Below are 22,574 nucleotides of genomic sequence, written 5' to 3' on the forward strand. Positions count from 1 at the left end.
GTTGCGTACGTCACTCATTCTTGGAGATTGTCGGACACTTTTTATCTTCTTCTGCGATGTTTGCTCTCCTTTTTGCTTTCAATTGTAATTGTTTTTTCACTAAGTCAAGTATTGTACATATCATATAGGGTCAACCTCTCATTAATAAAAAGTCAGAAAATTAATTGTAAAAGTCCCCATGGTGTTGAAGAAAGTACCAGAGAGCACTTCCATTCATTATGAAAGCTGGATACGGTTCTGATTGTATTTAATAAAGCTCTCCAAAAGTTCTGCATCCATATAACCGCATTCTCATGGTCTCTACTTCTACGGAGGAAGCGAAAGTTAAAAGAAATCCAGAGAAACAAAATCGAATCTATTCTTCAAACAAATTAATGTGGTAGGTTGATTTGTTTCCGTGACGTAAAAACTCTAGGAGAAGGCAAGTACAAGGGATTAGCCTGCGGGCATTCAAAAGAAACACACAACAGAGACATAAAAACGTGCCATTGTACTGCAAACAATGGTGTCGCGCCCTCACTGATTCATATTACCTGCGCTTAGTCCCATCCCTATGACTGGCATCACGATTAGGCCCATTCACTCAGAGTTATTGACGCGTTTTATGTCGCTCACAGGAATGTCTTAGTTCAAGAGATGATGATATATGTAAGATAACGTTAGCTTTGGTTTTATGTGTGTCCCTGTAATCGTTTGCAGTAAACAACGGATTGTATCCACGACAGAATTATACTCCACTTTATATTCTACGCTATCCTGTCTGGAACTTGGCAATTCTGTTTTTTATCTTGATTACCGGGAAAGTTGGTTTGTGAACATTTTTCAGTTTTTATATTTTCTCTGTAGTTTAGGATTTTCCGCATCAACTCGGCACGGACGAGTCTGACAAATTCGTGAAATTGAACCCATCGTGTTGTAACAAATCTATTTAGCTTGGAGACGTTCTTACTTTCGGTTATTTGTGAAGACTATTCGACATAACATTACCAGGTCTTGTGCAGCAGTATTTTGTCGAATCGACCATTCCCAGACGTCAAGGGATCAATAGTTAGTACTCTTTCGCAAACGCATGTGAGTTCATTGTCAATATTTGGTGAATATATATTGCATAAATTCCGTACACCGCTGCTGTGTAGTTAAATGGTTTCATTAGAGATTTTCTGAAATCCAGCCGTTACAACTGTTTCAGTTTATAGCTTTGTTATTGACCATATTTGGATTATTACTCGTGAGGGTAAACTAGAGGAATATCTGACAACGGCTGCTGATATTGCCGATGTTGTGTGCAGTGTAGAGTAAGCTGTGTTGGGGCTGCCCTTATTCTCCCTATTAGAGGCATTGGTAAGTTTAATGCTACTTTATACAGTTTGGCTTATGATACTAATCATTTTACTATACGGTCTTGCAATATCATGTCAGTGTGCCAAAAGCCTATAAAAAGGTAGGAACTTGAAAGATAATTACCTATTACACTTATTGGTTTAACCGACTGGACTGCAGTCTAGGCCTTGCTTTAAACTCTTTAAACTACCTTTGATTTAGATGAGAGGGTGAGGGGGGGGGGGGGTGAGGGGTGAGCAAGTGCTACATTGTAATTGCAATTTTTCTCTCAGACACAGGTAGGCATTAAGTACATAATATTAACTTATTGACTTAGACATAGGGGCGGATTGGCATACCGCTCTGACGTCATGCTGAGGCGACGAAGACCTCGATTTTCTCTTGGTCGCGAAAAGTGGTACGATTTGGTCCGAGGAGCTAATTGATCCGGTTATTTCAAGGCCCAGGCGCCGGTAGCAATTTATAACCCAGTTTTCTCCTGCTGATACCTCCCCACCACAACCCCCCCCCCCCCTCCTTCTCTAACCTCATTACAACTAAGTTACCTAATTTATGTGTTACAATCACAACTGCTATGGACCTTATACGATTTAGGCTTTCTGGTACACACTGTAAACCTTAGAATCACAAAGAAAGTTATTTACATTACTATACAACCTGTTACCTATATATACCATTGGCATGGCGGAAGATGATTCATTCGGGGGGGGGGGGGTGGGGAGGGGCGTGTGTCTTCGAGGGGCAGGTGGCAAAGCACAAAGTTAACGCAAACATGTTTCCGATAAAAGGGATCATTTATGCATGCGCTCCGTACACAAATTCCAGTATTTAAATGTTTCTCAACGAAAGAGTTCTCAACCAAAAGGCACTTTATAAATAACAAAAGGGCAATTTGGGATTACAAAAGTGGAAACCTGTATTTTTTATTATATTAAAAGGGGGAACTTCTTTATTAGTCGGAGCACTTTTGATGTTTTAACCAAACTGTGGCTACATATAGTTTTCCCTTACTATTAATTTAATACAAGAGCATCAATAGCTTGGCGAGACAACAAAAAAACGGGTTGCTTCGTATAAGTTTTCAATAGTCATCTCATTATTTGAGTCTGCTCAAATTTCTAACAGTTTTCAAGAATTGATTAAATGAATTTTCATTTTAAATTAATCTAGATTTTAATCTATAACTGCAATGGAAGCGTATGGCATAACAAACCACTGTGGCGGTTAACAGCTTCTTCTATAAACACTTGGCGTACTTTCCTTAGTTTAGAAGAAATATTCGTCGCTTCCAGTGTACCGTATACGTAAGACAAATATTGACCGTATAATGTACAACACGGCTCATCATATTTTCCATTCAATTTTACGGATTTATGCATAAAGACGCTGTCACGTTCATTGTATGGCATTTGTTTATTTCTTAATTCCCTTTTTGTTATCTACTTTTTTGTGACCTCTAAACTGGAAATCCTTGACTATATCCGATTTAGAAATGAGAATTTGAAGGTCCTTCACAGCTGTTATTAGATTATGTTACACCGTTTTGATAATTTATTTTTTTATTTATTTTTGTTGTTGTGTTTTGGCGCTTGATTAGATTGATTTCATGAAGACAAGGCGTACCAGCGATGGGAATGAGACAAATGAGCTCAAAAAACATACTTTGAGTACCTATAACCTGGGGTGTATGGTTAGTATGCTTACAGCAAGGTGTAGACTATTTCTGTAAATGAATGTCCTAAATCCGAGAGGGAATGGGGGGGGGTGGGTGGGTGGGGAGGAGGAGGAGGATCGATGAATATATGGTTGTTCCTGATGATTCCCATTTTGTATAGTGATGACCTTTCAGTTGGATGTGTGACATTGTGGGCTGTTTTGTGATTGAGGAAAGGCAGTACAGCTGTCATGCCCAAGTGATTTGTATAGCTATTCACATCACGGCAGTCTACAAAAGGAACAAAAAAATCAAAGAAAACAAATCAAAGAATGGCCTTCGTACAGAGATTTCTGGATTCCTTTGTGCTCTTTCAAGTGTTGTTGATGTGTTATAAAGAGTCATGCACATCTCTAGAGAAATCGAAAGTTCCTGGTTTTTTCATGATACACATGCCCGGGCAGTGTACTTTTCATCTGTGCAGTTAACATTATATGGGCTTTATCCCTTTTTGCTTTTTATAATATATGTAAATGATATTTGTCATGTGTCAGATAATTGTACTATCATATCATTCGCTGATGATACTAATATTTTTTTCTCTGGCTTAGATCCTGTGGAAATGAGGGCTAGAATTTGTCATGTGCTTGATGAATTTCATGCTTGGTTTCAGCTAACAAACTTTCTTTAAATGTAGGTAAGACAAAATATGTTGTTTTCAATGAAGGTAGGAATAGGAATATTCTGTCTGACATACAGATGCATGGTAGTAGTCTAAAAAAAAGTGTGTTTTACCACTTTTCTAGGGGTAACTATTGATTCTGGTCTGACATGGCGTCATCACATAAATACAATATCAACAAATATTTCTCGTGGCGTTGGGATTCTTTCCAAATTGAAGCACTACTTACCAAAACATATTCTTGGTTCTTTATATTTTACTTTAATTTATCCTCACCTTACTTATTGCATTACAGTTTGGTCTGGCACGGCTGCTTATAACATTAAGAAAACTTTTTGTACTTCAAAAAAGGGCTATTCGACATATATCTTCTGCCGACTATAACGATCATACTAGTAAATTATTTGCCTCACTTAAAGCTACTGAAATTACCGGACCTTGTGAAAGGTCATCTTGCTACATTCGCTTATCGCTCTATTAATGGGTATAATCCGCCCACATGTAAAAGTTTATTCACTGTTAATAAGGAAATTCATGACTATAATACAAGACAGGCTGGTCACATACATAGACTTTTTCCCCATAGTAACCTGGGTAAACAGAGTATACGTTATCGGGCAAACACTTGCTGGAATTATCTACTTAATCATCATGATCATATACAAAATGATTCTCAGTCACCACGTTCCTTTAAACGTCAATTAAGCGAGGTTTACATAAGTGATTATTGATCCATAATACTTTTTAGAAATCTTAGTTTGTTTATATCGTTAACACTGATAACTTAATTATTTTCCTTCTTTAGGGAGTGGCTCTACTCGATAAGCCTTTCAGGTTTTTAGATCACTTCCTTTCTCTTTATACTCAATTTCATATCTGTAAACGTTTGTATGACATACAATGTACCGTATATTGAGAAAAAACAAATAAATGAAATGAAATGAAATGAAAATGAAATCCTATAGTAACTTTACTTTCATATGAACTTTGTATCTGATTTAGGGTGCACACATAGGACTTTATCATGTACAGAAAGTCATATTGGACATGTATCTTTACCCTAGTAACTTTGCTTTGATATGAACTTTGTATCTTATTAGGGTGCGCACATAGGACTTTCACGCGTACAGTAATTTATAGTGGGCATGTATTTTAACCTTACTAACTTTACTTTCATATGAACTTTGTATCTTATTAGGGTTGGCACATAGGACTTTCTCACGTACAGTAAGTTAAAGTGGACATGTATAGTACAGCACCACAAGCACGAGTACTGGTATATTATTAGTACTGGTATGAGCAGGGAGCTGCTCCTTTGTATGTTGATTACGAATATAGAGTTGGCTTTGGTATGAGCAGGGAGCTGGTCCCAGGTATGTTGAGTACGGGTAAAGGTATAGGATTGTTCTTGGTATGAGCAGGGTACTGCTCTCTTGTATTTTGAGTAAGAGTACAGGTATAGAATTGATTTGGTATGAGCAGGGAGCTGCTCCTTTGTATGTTGAGTACGAGTATAGAGTTGGCTTTGGTATGAGCAGGGAGCTGGTCCCAGGTATGTTGACTACGGGTAAAGGTATAGAATTGTTCTTGGTATGAGCAGGGAATTGCTCTCTTGTGTGTTGAGTACAACGCTCGTAGACGTTAAGTACTGTACTTAACCTTGCTCTATATAATCTCTATACTACATTTCTAAACTGCTCTAGTACAGTGAGCATGAGTACAAACCATGGGCGAATATAACTACTGGTAACTATGATGGGATACGAGTACAAACTAGGTCACCTTCGATCCATATATAGGGAATGTTAGACGAGGTCCTCCCAGCTTCTTGGTTGGACGCTGCGGCATAGTGCATGCGATCTCATTCTTACAACTGCATTTTGCGTATATAGCCTTTGTATGAACAACATGCAAGGTTCCTTAAAACACCATTTGCTACGGTTCGCAAATGAAATATTAAGGAGATTACCTTAACTTTGTGGGACACAGATGGACTGGAATAAAAAAGATGAGCCAAATGAGGTTACAACCACAAAGATTCCTTAATTAGGTTGATTGATATCCAGTTCTTGCAAGTAGTATGTAGATTGGTAAAAATAAAACCATGCAACCTTTATACTCAATTAACGGATTCCAATTACTAAACAATAGACATAACCCCCAATCATGCATCAGTGTTAATGTGACCGAGATTCTTGTGATTGGCAATGCCCACAATCAGTAGCATGTGCGTTAGCGAACATCAGTGTTACTATATGAACGAGATTCTAGTGATTGACAATGCCCACAATCAGTAGTATGTGCGTTAGCGAACATCAGTGTTACTATGTGACTGAGATTCTAGTGATTGACAATGCCCACAATCAGTAGCATGTGCGTTAGCGAACATCAGTGTTACTATATGAACGAGATTCTAGTGATTGACAATGCCCACAATCAGTAGTATGTGCGTTAACGAACATCAGTGTTACTATGTGACCAAGATTCTGGTGATTGATAATGCCCACAATCAGTAGCATGTGCGTTAGCGAACATCATGGTTTTAATGCTTCTTGCACCCCTAAGAAAATCGACTTGAACAAGCCTTAAAACTAGATTACCAGACGTTTTTTTTTTTTGCATGACTTCCTTAAGAACTTTGTTTATTAACATCGACAGAATTGCTTTTTGCAATTATTGATGCTGATAGCGCGGACGTGGTTACAATTAGCGACAACTGTTAATTGCCTACATAAAGAACACATCCTCCGTACACTAACCCGGAAATATGGATAGAGCAACAATTAAGAAGTACTTAAAACTCTTACTTCCCTGATGGAACTATGGACATCATACTTAAGACAAAACGCCCGTCTCATCCAACATCCGTACTTGACTTTTATGCTTTGAAAGGTTTGAAATAAAACTAAAATGCAAAATATAACCCATTGATCCAACTTCAGTCTTCGTAGCTTGAACAGTTACTGACTTATTAAGCACGCCAATTATTCAGTTTATTGGACATTCCTCTGTGTTGTTATGGGTACAACTTAAAAAATAAAAAAAAAACAACTATTTACTGTTTGCTTGATCGAAATTATTGTAACCACAGTAACCAGAACAATGTACGTTGTAAATTCAGCAATGATTATTGTATCATGGAATGTTATTCTACATGGTGATCATGTATTATAACATCTCTCCATTGGAAGCTCACATTGCGTACAGTTGTCACACAACTTTGTACAGGGCTTTACATATGCGTTTATGTAAATGGTGTTTACCTCATTGCAAACATAATTCATTTAATCATACAGTATGAATTAATACATTCGGAATGATTTTAATTCGTCTATTGTAAATGATACTCCCCCGTGTTTGTTTAACATGATGTAACTTCCCAGAAATGTACATGATGTGCCAACATATTATATAATGAGACGTCAAGTTGTCATTAGTTTAAGACTAAAACAAATAAACATAACACCGACCTAATGAGTTCATATAACTGAATTTATAGCTCAGTGTTTCCGTTGAGATAATTCTGTTAGATATTATAGTCATTTTCTATTAATTTGAAGGCCGTGTCAGGTTTCTGGCATGCAAGAAATCCAATGAAAACATCTTAATTTAAAGCACAAATACTATAAAAACTCATTAAAAAGTGACATACCGTTTCATTTCGAGAGTTACTTAGATTTGTTTATGTAAATAACGTTATTTAAAGAGGTAATATTTGTAACAGTTGTTGATATGCAGAGGACCTTAATGAAGGTTCCAAAATTACATACAATAGTCACATACTGACAGTTATTTAGTATCAACACTGCTTTATACTTACGCAATAAAAAAATGCAATAAGATCAATAAATAAGGAAAGTAAGGGATTTCTTCTCCAATAAGTTGCAGTGTGACTTCACAGAGCGACAAGATTGTATCGCCTTAGCATGACCTAATTGAACCTCTCCCAAACAGAGCAAGTTAATTGTCATTTTTACAAAGTCGCTCAGTTGTTCGGGCATTTCTCAAAGCATGATTATAATTGGTCAAACATGAATTTTCATTAATTGATATTAGGATGATACTATTCTTTGCCAAAAATTCCCAACTTTTGGACCTTTCCCGCACTGCAGATAGCGTACATCTTTCTCGGGTCAGTTATAGCCCACGGGCCGGTTATGTCCCACGGGCCGGTTATGCCCACGGGCCGGTCATGGCCCTGGGGCCGGTTCTGGGCCGTGTCCTAAAACACCTATTCTATTGACTAGCACGTTACTGACCCTTGTTTGATTATGTCACAGCCTCATTCTGTGTTTGCAATATATTTACTCGTGCGTCTGCGTGGGTATGTTGCCTGTAGTATAAGCAGACAGTAACATCACTGCTTCCTGAAAGTGTTACTTATTTACAGAGATACGTAAGCTTTGTGTGGAGAGGCTAGTGAACTATTAACAAACCTATTACTGAATGATTCAGGTTGGTGCAAACTGCAAACATCAGGTTCTCATCTTCTGTTCTCGGTTTAAATCTTGACAACCGTTTGTATTCGTAAACCGTACACGTAGAGTTACCTTTAACTGCGCACAATGTACCCACATGGTATAATAGTATACGTGTAATATCCACATGGTATAATAGTATACTGATATTATCCACATTGTATAATAGTACGTATAATATCCACATGGTATAATAGTATACGTATAATATCCACATGGTATACTAGCACGTATATTATCCACATGGTATAATAGAACGTATAATATCCACATGGTATAATAGTATACGTATAATATCCACATGGTATAATGATACGTATAATATCCACATGGTATAACAGTACGTATATTATCCACTTGGTATAATAGTATACGTATAATATCCACATGATATAATAGTATACGTATATTATCCACATGGTATAAAAGCATAATATCCACTTGGTATAATAGTATACGTATAATATCCACATGGTATAATGATACGTATAATATCCACATGGTATAACAGTACGTATATTATCCACTTGGTATAATATTATACGTATAATATCCACATGGTATAATAGTATACCTATATTATACACATGGTATAATAGAACGTATAATATCCACATGGTAGGATAGTATACGTATAATATCCAAATGGTATAATAGTACGTATAATATCCACATGGTATAACAGTACGTATATTATCCACTTGGTATAATAGTATACGTATAATATCCACATGGTATAATAGTATACGTATGATATCCTCATGGTATAATAGTACGTATAATATCCGCATGGTATAATAGTATACGTATAATATCCAAATGGTATAATAGTACGTATAATATCCACTTGGTATAATAGAACGTATAATATCCACATGGTATAATAGTATACGTATATTATCAACATAGTATAATTATATACGTTTATTATCCACATAGTATAATAGTATACGTATATTATCCACATGGTATAATAGCACATATATTATCCACATGGCATAATAGTACGCATAATATCCACACTGTAGAATAGTATGTATAATATCCGCATGGTATAATAGTACGTATATTATCCACATAGTATAATAGTACGTATAATATCCACACTGTATAATAGTATACGTATAATATCCGTGTTGAAAGCACATTCGAAGCAATACAGTGCGTTGAACCCGAGATATGAAAAATTTACAAGACAGGGGGGGGGGGCAACACCTCGATCAAACAGGTTGTCCAGGAATAAACGCAACTCTGTCCTTTTGGCCCATACCTTTGAATTAACAATCGTTGCATTATGCGAAATTACGTTTGTGTGCTTGGCTGCATAGGTTCTGACCCTGAATTTTCTGCCTAAATGAAAGTATGATAAGAACCGATCATTTTTTTCACCTTTTCGGGTAACTTGATGTTGATTTGAGACTTTGCCATGTCTCTCAGTAAGGGACGTCCCTTTCCTCTAAAAATCCATGCCCTAAAAATACGCTAGTATTTTCTGTCCACTGGCTGTTCCCTCACCTCTACTCGCTAGTATTATCTGTCCACTGGCTGTTCCCTCGCCTCTACTCGTTAGTAGTGTCTACTGGCCGTTCCCTCGTTTCTACTCGCTATTATTTTCTGTCCACTGGCTGTTCCCTCACCTCTACTCGCTAGTAGTGTCCAGTGGCTGTTCCCTCGCCTCTACTCGTTAGTAGTGTCTACTGGCTGTTCCCTCGTTTCTACTCGCTATTATTTTCTGTCCACTGGCTGTTCCCTCACCTCTACTCGCTAGTAGTGTCCACTGGCTGTTCCCTCGCCTCTACTAAGCCTTCCAACAACAACAATATTGAGGGCAGAGTGTAACGATACGAGTAGGTGTAAGTTCTCAATGAACTGGTAATTACAGCGCAGTTTGGGTATAACTTGTTCATCACACGCTACAAATCCTCCCCCCGGCCCACCGTTATGTAGACCTAATATAGTCATTCGGGTTCCAAATTCCAGTAACATTCATTCCCTTTTCGGTTTGGGGGAATCCTCATAAGTGTTTATGTTGGACAAGGGTCGTCGAACTCATCTACTTACAAAACAAATCGCCGTGATAAGGCGCTTATTATACATTCCGTTATAATCCTTAGAATGTGCTTTATCATGCATTGTAAGCCTGTGCATTACTGGATGCATGTGATCTCTGTGAAACTTGCAAGAAGCCTCGTACTGCACTGCAGCACAGTTTTGCGTGTATAAGATTAGCACTGATCTCGATGATAGTCGGTTGCCATGGACGCATTTATTTGTTACTTTTCATCGGGGGAGGGGGAGGGGGAGGGGGCGGACAGAGTTCGAGTGGGGGAATGTTTTTATACTTTTATCAAATCTTTCATAACTTTCTATATACAGACACACCGAGTAAAGAAACTGAACTAAAAAAAACCCAAAACAAATAACTAATTAGCTTTTGAAGTTGTATACCAATCAAATTAGAATAAGATTAGTCAGTTGAGAATTCCCTTTAAGGGTAAATTTATACTAGTGTCACGTGCTCAATCAAATTTGCGCTTCAACTGTCATTACAACAAATAAAACTGAAAACTAATCCCTCATTAACAGCTGCATAACGAGGCTCTTAAATAGCTGTTTCGTTACAATGTTATTCTCCGTACGGTACGGTAATTCTTTGAGGCCTCCCATGAGTATATACAGTGTGTGTGTGTATTAGCCTGTTACCGCATGTAGACTTTGGAAGCAACGTAGCCTACATCCTATCCTAAGCTGTATATATGGAAAACGCAGACGGGACAGTCAACAGTGTTATACAGGGTGGTAAAAGTCAAAAGTCAAAAGGAACACTAATGTTTGAAGATGGGTAAGTATAAATAAGTGGTAGATGGAAACTATACAGGAAGTTATAGTCGGTGTCGGAGAGGCGCTTTGCCGGGGATCACTTGGTTCTTAACAGGTTTTTCATTGAACTTGTGCAGAGCTTTCATTTTCTATTGGCGCACATTTTCTCACGCGATTGGGTAATTATATATAGTTAAACCTCCACCCAAGTTCATCTTTTAATATTTTGTTTAAAATTTTTTTTCTACCTACTGATATAGACTGCCGAAGTTTCGATTATGTCTATCTCCTAATATATGGCCTGCCGAAGTTTTTAGATTTGTTTAGATTTTGTTTCCAGAAGTAGCTTACACTTGTTTCCGATGTATAGCCATGGAAAATGTGTATATAAGTAACTTAAGTAACTCATCCTACATTGGAAAGCATTGCGTGTTAAATCAATCGAGTTAACCGACAATAATTACGTAATATCTATCAACGAACCTGTAAATATTTGCACCTCATATGAAAAAATAAATTTAGACTCCAAGGAAATGCTGCTTACCATTAGTCTGGCTACATAGCAGAGCGAAATAAATACACCGAGATGCAACCACCCCCCCCCACCCCCATCTCCCCTTATCATTTCGAACCCTGCACTTTCTCTTGAACATAAACAAAATGTTTCATGTTCACCAGTTACGTAGGCCTATATCTCTTCAGTGAATTACTATGTTTACATCCTCATTCTGAAGGAAATCGTTATCGGAATACAATATCGGGTAATGAAGCTGTTAAACCTCCCTCCACATCCATCCCGCCCTCCCTAACTACCGCCTACCCCCTACCCCTTCTACACCCATTCCTCCCTCCCTAACTACGGCCTACCCCCCCCCCCCACATCCATCCCACCCTCCCCTAACTTCCGCCTTCCCCCCTTCCACATCCGCCCCACCCTCCCTAACTACCTCCTCCTCGTTATATCGGTCTTCAGTAGCACAAATAATGGCCTATATATATATCATTGGTTCATTTATCTATGAATAATGATACCTAGAGCTTTGTATAAGTCCACTGTCGCATCTATAAAGTTAAACAGTTTTTGTTAATTTGTGCTTAAACAGCTTGTTATCATTCTGTAGTGTTTGTGAAGCACACAATGCGTTAAAGCGGTATAGTGTCGTTAGTTATTTAACCAAAACATGCTTTTATATTACGTACAGGCCCGTAGCCATGAATTCTGAGTTGGAGGGTCACCAACAATTAAAATGGGGCACCAACAGTATAATGGGTCACCCACAGTATAACAAGGGGCACCAACAGTATAATGGGTCTCCAACAGTATAACAAGGGGCACCAACAGTGAAAGAATGGGCACCAACAAGGGGCACCAACAGTATAAGAAAAGACACCAATAATTAAAAAGGGGCACCAACAGTGAAAGAATGGGCACCAACAGTATAACAATCGGGCACCAACAGTATAAGAAGGGGCACCAACAGTATAAGAAAAGGCACCAACAATAAAAAGGGGGCGCCAACAGTGAAAGAATGGGCACCAACAGTATAATAAGGGGCACAAACAGTAAAAGAAGGGGCGCCAACAGTATAAGAAGGGGCCCCAACGGTATTAGAAGGGGCACCAACAATTTAAGAAGGGGCACAACAATCGTGTCCTGTAACATGTGAAGTTTGTATACATGATTGTGGCTCAGATGGGGGGGGGGCAGTAGCCTGCACGAGGGGCACGACCGGTCGCACCCGCCTGGCTATGGGCCTGTATGCGTAAATATTATATGTCGATATGATGGCATTGACTTTAATACGCAATGTTGCGTACATTCATAGAAAGATGGTACATATGAAATTAATTTGTATTGAAACATGAAAGGATCTATTTATACATTTCCATCTTTATATTCTATAATACCTCATGCCTTGATTTGACTTTTTGTCCTGTGTGCATAAATAAACAGAATTAGTGTTAGTTATTTACATGACATATTTGATGTTAATAAGTACATTGTGAAAAATGATTTAAACATTCGCTAACCCCAGCTTGGTCAATTTACATAGAATTTTGCGAGATGTCGTGTATCTAAACAGATAAAGTATTCCATATGCTGTTTATATAACGCGTCTATTACGTTGCAGCATATGAATATTGTGTATCTATACAGCTAATCTATCCTTTGTGCTGTTTCTAACTCGTCTATTACAGTGCAGGGTACATATGGATACTTAAAGCAAAATGAAGCGTATGTCCCGGGCATTATTCCATATAAGCAACATTGAGTTTTTCCTTCGTATATTGGTTGAAGTATCTAGCTTTATATTCTGCCAAAACTTGAAGAGCTTCTGCATGTTGTCAAGTTCTTATCTTGTTCTTTTTGTTTGCTGTTGTTTATTGTTTTATTGATTTGATTCTATTGTTTATGTAAGGGACAGCCGTGCATGCTTACCAACTCATCTAAGATTCATTTGAGCTCCTCTCAAATCTAATTATTTATCATATTTATCTAATTTAGCTATACTTTTACATAAATAAAGGTGTTCAAACAAAAAGAAATGAACTCTCATGTTCACACCCACACACACACAGGTTAATACTAGGTTCAATTAATTATAATTATATATTCTTATAATATTTTCTTTATCTAACTTCAAAAGTATAAAGTGATTTTCGAAATGAATTTGTTTTAGCACCCGTTATTACATTTAGAAGCTTATCCATCACAGAGCGTATCTATATACATGGTTCCATCTCTCTGGTTTTTATTTCAACAGAGCGCCACTACACCGAAATTCGCTGAAGTTTTGGAAGGCTACATCAATTTAAGAGACAATTTACTGAGAGAAGGCAAAATTCACAAGCTTGTAGTAGGAAGAACTGGTGTGTGGATCTGACGAGCGAGTTCTGTCTTGCGTGAATCATAAAAGAATTATTATAATAATTTATTATTATAATAACAATAATAATAATAATAATACCCTGATACGACAAGCGTGCTAAATATCTATCGATCGAGATTTAGACGTTTACTGATATGAAAAGGAAAACCGGCCATCAAAAGAAAGGTAAGGTACAGTTTTATCATGTTTTCTTTGTATCATCAGTGGTGAAATGAGGTACAATGTGTCCTGAGCGGTAGAGGGAGGGGGGAAGGAGGGGGTAGGTTAGAACTTTATTTATCTTCGCATGCATCTTATTAAGAATTAAAGAAGCTAGTTACTATATCCATTACTTATATGGGAATACATGTTTCTTTCTTTACAAATGCAGTAACTAAAATATTAGTACAATGTTTATTTTAAGTACATTTTGAGGATTCACTTGCGACCATTTAATGATTCTAATAAGTTCTGCCCAGATTCTTATATGCAAAACAGAATTGACCCACAGGCGCCTGATATTAGATTCTTCTGGTCAGCCCATGTCTTGTCTGTCCGAAAAGTACTGAAATTTCTGTCACGAGAAAAATACCACAGTATAATTTGATCCACTTCACGTGCCGAACTATCCCAACTTGAACTTACCCCCCCCCCCCCCTCTGTCTCTCTAAGGAAGTGTGTACATTTACCAGTATATACACATATTCCTATAGGCCTACTTACACACTAGCTTGAACTACAATCTGGATATATCATGTCCATGTCCTTCATTATAGAATACGTCTCATGTCATCGTTTAGTCTTCATTTCGTGAAATAATTTTCTCTTGTCAACTAGAGTGTGGAGATGGCGGTTCGATGAGCCATAACATTATCACCTGTTCATTGTGAATGCATAAATTTTATTATTAATATCAGTATGAGATCTACACTAGTTATCCTGCCTCACACAAGATGTTTAAACGCGTTCTGGTCTATTGCAAACAGTCAATATTAAACATTGTTGAAAACATTAACGATAATACTATTAATATATTATGCATATTATATATATATATATATATATATATATATATATATATATATATATATATATATTATATTATATATATATATATATATATATAATATATAATATATATATATATGATAATAATATGCATAATATATTAATAGTATTACCGTTAATGTTTTCATCAATGTTTAATATTGACTGTTTGCAATATATGTATATATATATATATGACCGTGTTTTCAAATTGTGTTTTAGTCAATGTTATGGTTTTATTTTATTTTATTTTTTTGTACCCTTTGAAATCATCGTCTCATGCTATTAACCACGATACCGAATGTGATTCTTCTTCCTTACCTTACCGAGTTTGACTCTGCAGGCCTCTCATTGGGTTCCCAACCCCCTCCCACTACGCTCAGCCCATTCCCGCCCTTTCCATTTTATTTGCTCCTCACCCCCCCCCCCACACACACGCCTCCCCGTTCTCTATATACTACACAAACGTAACATTTTCCATTGACCTTTGAAATTGTTTTGTTTGCGTCCTTTTCGACGTAACATACACCAAACAGCTCTATGCGTGTTTCACTGACGATGCTACATCGCTAGGATACGCTGTAGTATTCCTGTACCATACTCATTAATATCGAGCCTATATTGTTATTAGCAGTGTGAACAGGCAGACGACGAAGGAATCCTACAAAGATTGCCCACGTGAAATGATATCTGCCACAAGTTACTATTATGAAGGTAACTGATTCGAAAATCTGGAAATTAAATAATTTTAGTTCGTGAACACGATTCAGCGTACATAGGCTTATAGTGTGTGGAATATGTCACCTCAAAACATATGTAGTCCTATCTAAGGGCTGGGCACTCAAACAGGGTGTGTTTAAAATTGCATATATTTCCATTTAAAGTGGCAGTGTTTTTTTTTTTGGCTTCCTTTTTAAGTCTGAATAGACGTACTTTTATAAAGAACAAAGTCTCTGTACATAAAACCATGTACACATACATACTTTTTTTTACACACACACAATGGCAAATTAATGCGTATATACAAATCTGAATGTATTTGCCATTCAATCTGTCACGATTGTAATACTGTACATGGAGCCATTCAATCTCAGTCATACTGTACACAGAGCCATTCAATCTCAGTCATACTGTAAATAGAGCCATTCAATCTCAGTCATACTGTACATAGAGTCATTCAATCTCAGTCATACTGTTCATAGAGCCATTCAGTCTCAGTCATACTGTACATAGAGCCATTCAATCTCAGTCATACTGTAAATAGAGCCATTCAATCTCAGTCATACTGTACACAGAGCCATTCAATCTCAGTCATACTGTACATAGAGCCATTCAATCTCAGTCATACTGTACATAGAGCCATTCAATCTCAGTCATACTGTACATAGAGCCATTCAATCTCAGTCATACTGTACAAACATCCATTCAATCTCAGTCATACTGTACATAGAGCCATTCAATCTCAGTCATACTGTACATAGAGTCATTCAGTCTCAGTCATACTGTACATAGAGCCATTCAATCTCAGTCATACTGTACATAGAGTCATTCAATCTCAGTCATACTGTTCATAGAGTCATTCAATCTCAGTCATACTGTACACAGAGCCATTCAATCTCAGTCATACTGTACACAGAGCCATTCAATCTCAGTCATACTGTACACAGAGCCATTCAGTCTCAGTCATACTGTACATAGAGTCATTCAGTCTCAGTCATACTGTACATAGAGCCATTCAATCTCAGTCATACTGTACACAGAGCCATTCAATCTCAGTCATACTGTACACAGAGCCATTCAATCTCAGTCATACTGTACACAGAGCCATTCAGTCTCAGTCATACTGTACATAGAGCCATTCAATCTCAGTCATACTGTACACAGAGCCATTCAATCTCAGTCATACTGTACATAGAGCCATTCAATATCAGTCATACTGTAAATAGAGCCATTCAATCTCAGTCATACTGTACATAGAGCCATTCAATCTCAGGCATACTGTACATAGAGCCATTCAATATCAGTCATACTGTAAATAGAGCCATTCAATCTCAGTCATACTGTACATAGAGTCATTCAATCTCAGTCATACTGTACATGGAGCCATTCAATCTCAGTCATACTGTACATAGAGCCATTCAATCTCAGTCATACTGTAAATAGAGCCATTCAATCTCAGTCATACTGTACATAGAGCCATTCAATCTCAGTCATACTGTACATAGAGTCATTCAATCTCAGTCATACTGTACATAGAGCCATTCAATCTCAGTCATACTGTACATAGAGCAATTCAATCTCAGTCATACTGTACAAACATCCATTCAATCTCAGTCATACTGTACATAGAGCCATTCAATCTCAGTCATACTGTACATAGAGCCATTCAATCTCAGTCATACTGTACATAGAGCCATTCAATCTCAGTCATACTGTACATAGAGTCATTCAATCTCAGTCATACTGTACATAGAGCCATTTAATATCAGTCATACTGTACATAAAGCCATTCAATATCAGTCATACTGTAAATAGAGCCATTCAATATCAGTCATACTGTAAATAGAGCCATTCAATCTCAGTCATACTGTACATACATCCATTCAATCTCAGTCATACTGTAAATACATCCATTCAATATCAGTCATACTGTACATAGAGCCATTCAATTCACACTGTGTGATATTTTCATTTCACTTTTAAACTCGATAGGTATATTTATTCAAGTTTCGCTTTATACACCTCCGTTGTATACTGCAGTTTGATATATCAACATAACCCATTCCGCCGCTATGAACAACGTACATTCCAAAGACTTGCTCGACCTTCAAATTGACATTAACACTGATAACACTGATTTCCCCATTGCATATCATCTACCATCCCTTAGCAATTTTAGAAACTTTCAATCATATTTTTTTCTTTTGCCAAATCTGCGATATATTCCAGCTCCATAAAGTCTAATCACAGTCGCCTTGTCGCTGTTTATAAATCCCGATGGGGGTTAAGGACAATTTGTTTAAAAGAGGTGAGGGTATTATCAAAATGATAGTTTAATGTTTCTAAGATGGAATTAAACGTCATGTATACAGTTTATGTCATGCGTCAATAGTTCAGGGCAGGTCACTTCAAAAATACAATGGCATATTATCTTTCCCTGCTGCGTATATCATTATTATTATTATAATTATTCTTTATTCCATTCTTATTTGTCATATTTTGGAAAGAAACTCCCTTTCAACTTTCCCAATGATCTGTAACAAGGCCTACAAATACAAAGGATGTTCATTTGTCCTCAGTGTATTACAAATGCTGAACCTTAGCCATCTGATGGCAGATGTCCTTAGCCATATGATGGCAGATGTCCTTAGCCATCTGATGGCAGATGTCCTTAGCCATCTGATAGCAGATGTCCTTAGCCATCTGATGGCAGATGTCCTTAGCCATCTGATGGCAGATGTCCTTAGCCGTCTGATGGCAGATGTCCTTAGCCATCTGATGACAGATGTCCTTAGCCTTCATTTAAGAAAGTGATTACGGACTAATTTGCCTAATAGACAAATATCTTCTGCAGCCCATATATTACAAACCAACTAAACCTGCCAATTCTCCTGCGCCATCCAACCCTTCCCTATTCTGTCAACCTTCCCATCCTATCCCTGCCCTGCCCCCACCACCCCCACATCCCAAGCCCACACCCCCTCATAATAAGACATTGTCGGTGAATCTTAATAATATTTAATTGTTTAAACTCAACTTCCATTCAGAATATTAAATTATTACAATTTATGTAGCCTCGTTGATTAGAATAAGATCGTATACAAGAACGTAGACATCTTCGTTATTAATCTTTGTGTCATTATTATGTACATTTTTTTGTAGCATAAAATAGAAAACCAATTTCGTTGTGAACTGTTTAAAACTTCGTGGTTAGCGGCCTGTATGGCAGTATTTTCCGCCGCTTTATAAGCAGACACTGATAACCACGTTTGGGAAAGCCTGGGAATGGCTTGTAACTCACGTCGAGTGTCTCCATCCAATCAACATTTTCAGCTCATGTTGGATTAGATCACCGTGTCTGTATATAGTTAGTGCATTCATGGTATATATTTTCGATAGGATGTTTATAAAGAACGACAAACACCATGCTTGTGTATTTGCATCGTTTTTAGGCAGGAAAGGAACCGAGCACTCAAAATGGTAAAAGTGAAAGCATCAAATTTACATGTATAGCGTTAACTTGCTTGGATGGTTTGTTTGTAACATTCAGTGCCAGTTCTTGCTTTTGTCCATATATATCATAGAGTCGTTTTACAAGAGTTTATTCTCTTCTCTCGAAACACCAGAGTGCAGCGACCTATATACATGTGATAAAATGGTGTAATAAAAGTATACAGAACTAGTACAGCGTTCACTGAGAAGAAGAAAAAAAATCTTTAAAAAAAAAAAAGATTTATTGCCTATAAAATGCTTTTTCGTATATCTCCAGTTCTTTGTTAATCATAGCTGAGAGATGTAATGAGGATATGGTGTCGTAGAGAACGAACAAACATGAAGTGAGCCATGTTTATGCAGTACGCCTTGTTTTGGCGTTCTGATTGGTCTGTTTAATGTCGGTTGGCTATACACGCACTAGTTGAAGCGTATGATACACCTGAAAGTCCTATACAAAAAAAAACGATGCACCATTAAAAAACCGTGGCAATCAAACCATACATCATGTCTACATTAAATTATGGTAATGAGATTTTCATTCTGGAACTGATATATCTCTTTAAAGTGTTTTATGTAGTTGATTTTGACGTCACCATGTGGCGTCATATCCCACCTGTAAAGGTAGGATAACGACCATTAAAAACTACCGTACATGGGTTAGATTAAATTGGTAAAGAGTTGGTTGCAAATGAAACCGATAGAGTATTTCATTAAATGTGTGGGACACTCTTTAATTTCTTATTTAAAGAAAATATAAAATCTTTAATGCTTAGCATAAATCGAGTTGTGGGTGCCACTTTGGATCTCTTAGTTATATAGGCTGGTAGAGGTGTAACCAATAATGCGTATATATCCAGTCATATGAATATCGACCAAAGTTACAAACCAACGCAAACCTCTCTGCCTTAGGAACCCCTTGGCAACTTTTCTCCCATGGACTCTCTATTTTAAAGCTGAATTTGCGTTGGGTTCTTCCGTTTTATCATTATTCTGGCCAAACCGTGAAAAATCATACATAATTAGATGTATCTCGATTTAAATTACAAACAAATGGGCGGTCCCTAATTACAATTAAAAAAAGTTTTGTTCAACGGAAAGTTACGTTCAACAAAATGTAATGAAACGCTGTATTTGTTGACCAATAAAATCATCGGTCCTAGTCTGTCAAATTGTCAATGCAGACGTTTTGTGGCTACCGTTTTAGTGTTTCAACGGTGAAACTTACTAACATCAGACTGTGGTAATTTCAAAGCAAAATATGGCAAGTTCCATTTAGTGTAGCTTTTATCCTATATGCCTCAATCCAATTTCATACGTAGAATCGATACTCCGTTTATCGCGTTTGGAAGCTTCTAAAGATAATTACATATAGTAGGCTATATACTATAGCGATGTAGCTGCGTTAAACCACCTACACTCTCGGGCCTCAATAAACACCGTAGTATTTGGAGTTCTAATTCTCTAAGCTCCAAATTGTGATTCGTCTTTGCCACGATAGACGGAAGAGAGATATGTTTCACAAATCTTGAAATATTGCCCTACATTTAAGATGATTTATTAGCCTTCATAAAGTTGGTTCTATATATGCTGATAAAGACAGAGATCGGACCACACTGCGGTGTTACAGACAGTATACAGATACACTATGTGCTGCTACAGTAAATACGGATACACTATGTGCTGCTACACACAGTAATATACGGATACACTATGTGCTGCTACACATAGTAAAATACAGATACACTATGTGCTGATACAGACAATACAGATACACTATGTGCTGCTACATTCAGTAAAATACGGATACACTATGTGCTGCTACATTCAGTACGGATACACTATGTGCTGCTACACACAGTAAAATACGGATACACTATATGCTGATACAGACAATACAGATACACTATGTGCTGCTACACACAGTAAAATACGGATACACTATGTGCTGCTACATTCAGTACGGATACACTATGTGCTGCTACACACAGTAAAATACGGATACACTATATGCTGATACAGACAGTAAAATACGGATACACTATGTGCTGCATGAGTATATGTCCAACTGTTTCGATCAAATTGATTTAGTATTTTGTTGTATTTAATCATTTCTCTTTCATTAGGAGCGAATTTTCAATTTCGGGAAATACAGCAACAAATATTAGCCTATAATGCAAACACGAGGAGGAATAATTTTTTAAGTGGATCAGTACTCACCCAGCCAATCCCGCCAATCCGCCCCACCATACCCTCCCAACCTCCATCCCACTTCCAGTTCCAGCCCACATTCAACCCACTATTATATAATGCTTCCATTGATCGTTCATTCTATTACTTGGTTTCATATATCGTTTCTATTTTTAATAGTATTTTTCATATCGTCCCTCGTTTCATATTCCTTCGGGACTTTTCAAAACTGAATCTCGGTCCTTAAATTCTTTCTAAGTTATAAGAAGGTCAGTGGCCGTAATCCTGATGTCAACAAGATGTTCCTCTTAAAATTATCCAGCTTAAAACGAAACGCTATTTTTGCTCTTCAGTTTTCGAATAGTTTCAGGAGTTATGATATCTTTTTGCGGTTTATGGTTTATTTTAGCCTTGTGATTTCGGTTGGTATAGTGAAACCACTATACCTCCATGGGGTGTACAGTCCTACGGTTCATATTACCTCTCAAAATATTTGGTAAATATACAGAAATCTGTCAATTATTTTCGGAAGGTCTGTTATTTGCAAGAGACATTTTCAAGAAGTTTTATTGGATACGAAAAAACAGTTACCTGTGAATTAGCCGTAAGTATAACATTACCGAGCTGTCCAGTGATATATTTCTTTCATGTGCACCCTCTTATGATAACTTCAGCAGACCATTATTATTGATATGTCATATAAAGTGCCTGCAAGACGGGCAGTTTGAGTGCTAGTATGGTGCATCAGGGAGTTATGGAACTCCCTGGTTACATCAATGTGCGTAACAGGAGCAATTGTTATTGTCTGACGTCACGTAATAGAGATGATTTGATTGGCTGAGTTTAAAATATGTAGGAGAAATGTGTGGTTTGCATGCATAATTGTTTGGAAGAACAAAGTTTTCAATTTTTACGAAAAGGGTAATTTCTCGTTAATTAAGGTTCGCTGTGTACAAAGTTGATCACAGAAACCTCTCTTTCATCAATTGCAAGTTGCTGATATGTAAATGCATGTAAGTGACAATGTAATGCTAAAAATTTAAGATACTGAACGTAATATAAGCCTTTAAATTGTGTAGATATATATATAAATGTCATTACTAGTCAATTCTGGTGACCACACTGATTACCACTGATCTCTAATAGAGCCCTCATCATGGTTTCAAGTTTCACAACCGACAAGCGTATGACTGTGACAATGTCTCTCAGACAGCTGTAATTTTTTCCTGAGCTATACAGATCGCTCAATTTATAGTTGTCCGTAAATTGGTTTAAATAAA

General features: G+C 37.1%; 1 protein-coding gene across 4 annotated transcripts in view; it reads left to right on the plus strand.

Annotated features, from left to right (window-relative positions):
* The window catches only part of LOC139965033 (myosin light chain kinase, smooth muscle-like), a 116,341-nt gene that overhangs the window by 9,698 nt on the left and 84,069 nt on the right, over positions 1 to 22,574 (plus strand). For 3 of the 4 annotated variants that reach the window (XM_071967197.1, XM_071967194.1, XM_071967195.1), the window contains one exon: positions 13,741 to 14,031. The gene's annotated coding sequence lies outside the window, so the exon portion shown is untranslated. Of the gene's footprint in view, positions 1 to 1,183; positions 1,342 to 13,740; positions 14,032 to 22,574 lie in introns of those variants that run through there. The other variant, XM_071967196.1, reaches the window with a different exon arrangement.

This window comes from Apostichopus japonicus, chromosome 23 (assembly GCF_037975245.1).
Source record: "Apostichopus japonicus isolate 1M-3 chromosome 23, ASM3797524v1, whole genome shotgun sequence".
Classification (NCBI taxonomy): domain Eukaryota; kingdom Metazoa; phylum Echinodermata; class Holothuroidea; order Aspidochirotida; family Stichopodidae; genus Apostichopus; species Apostichopus japonicus.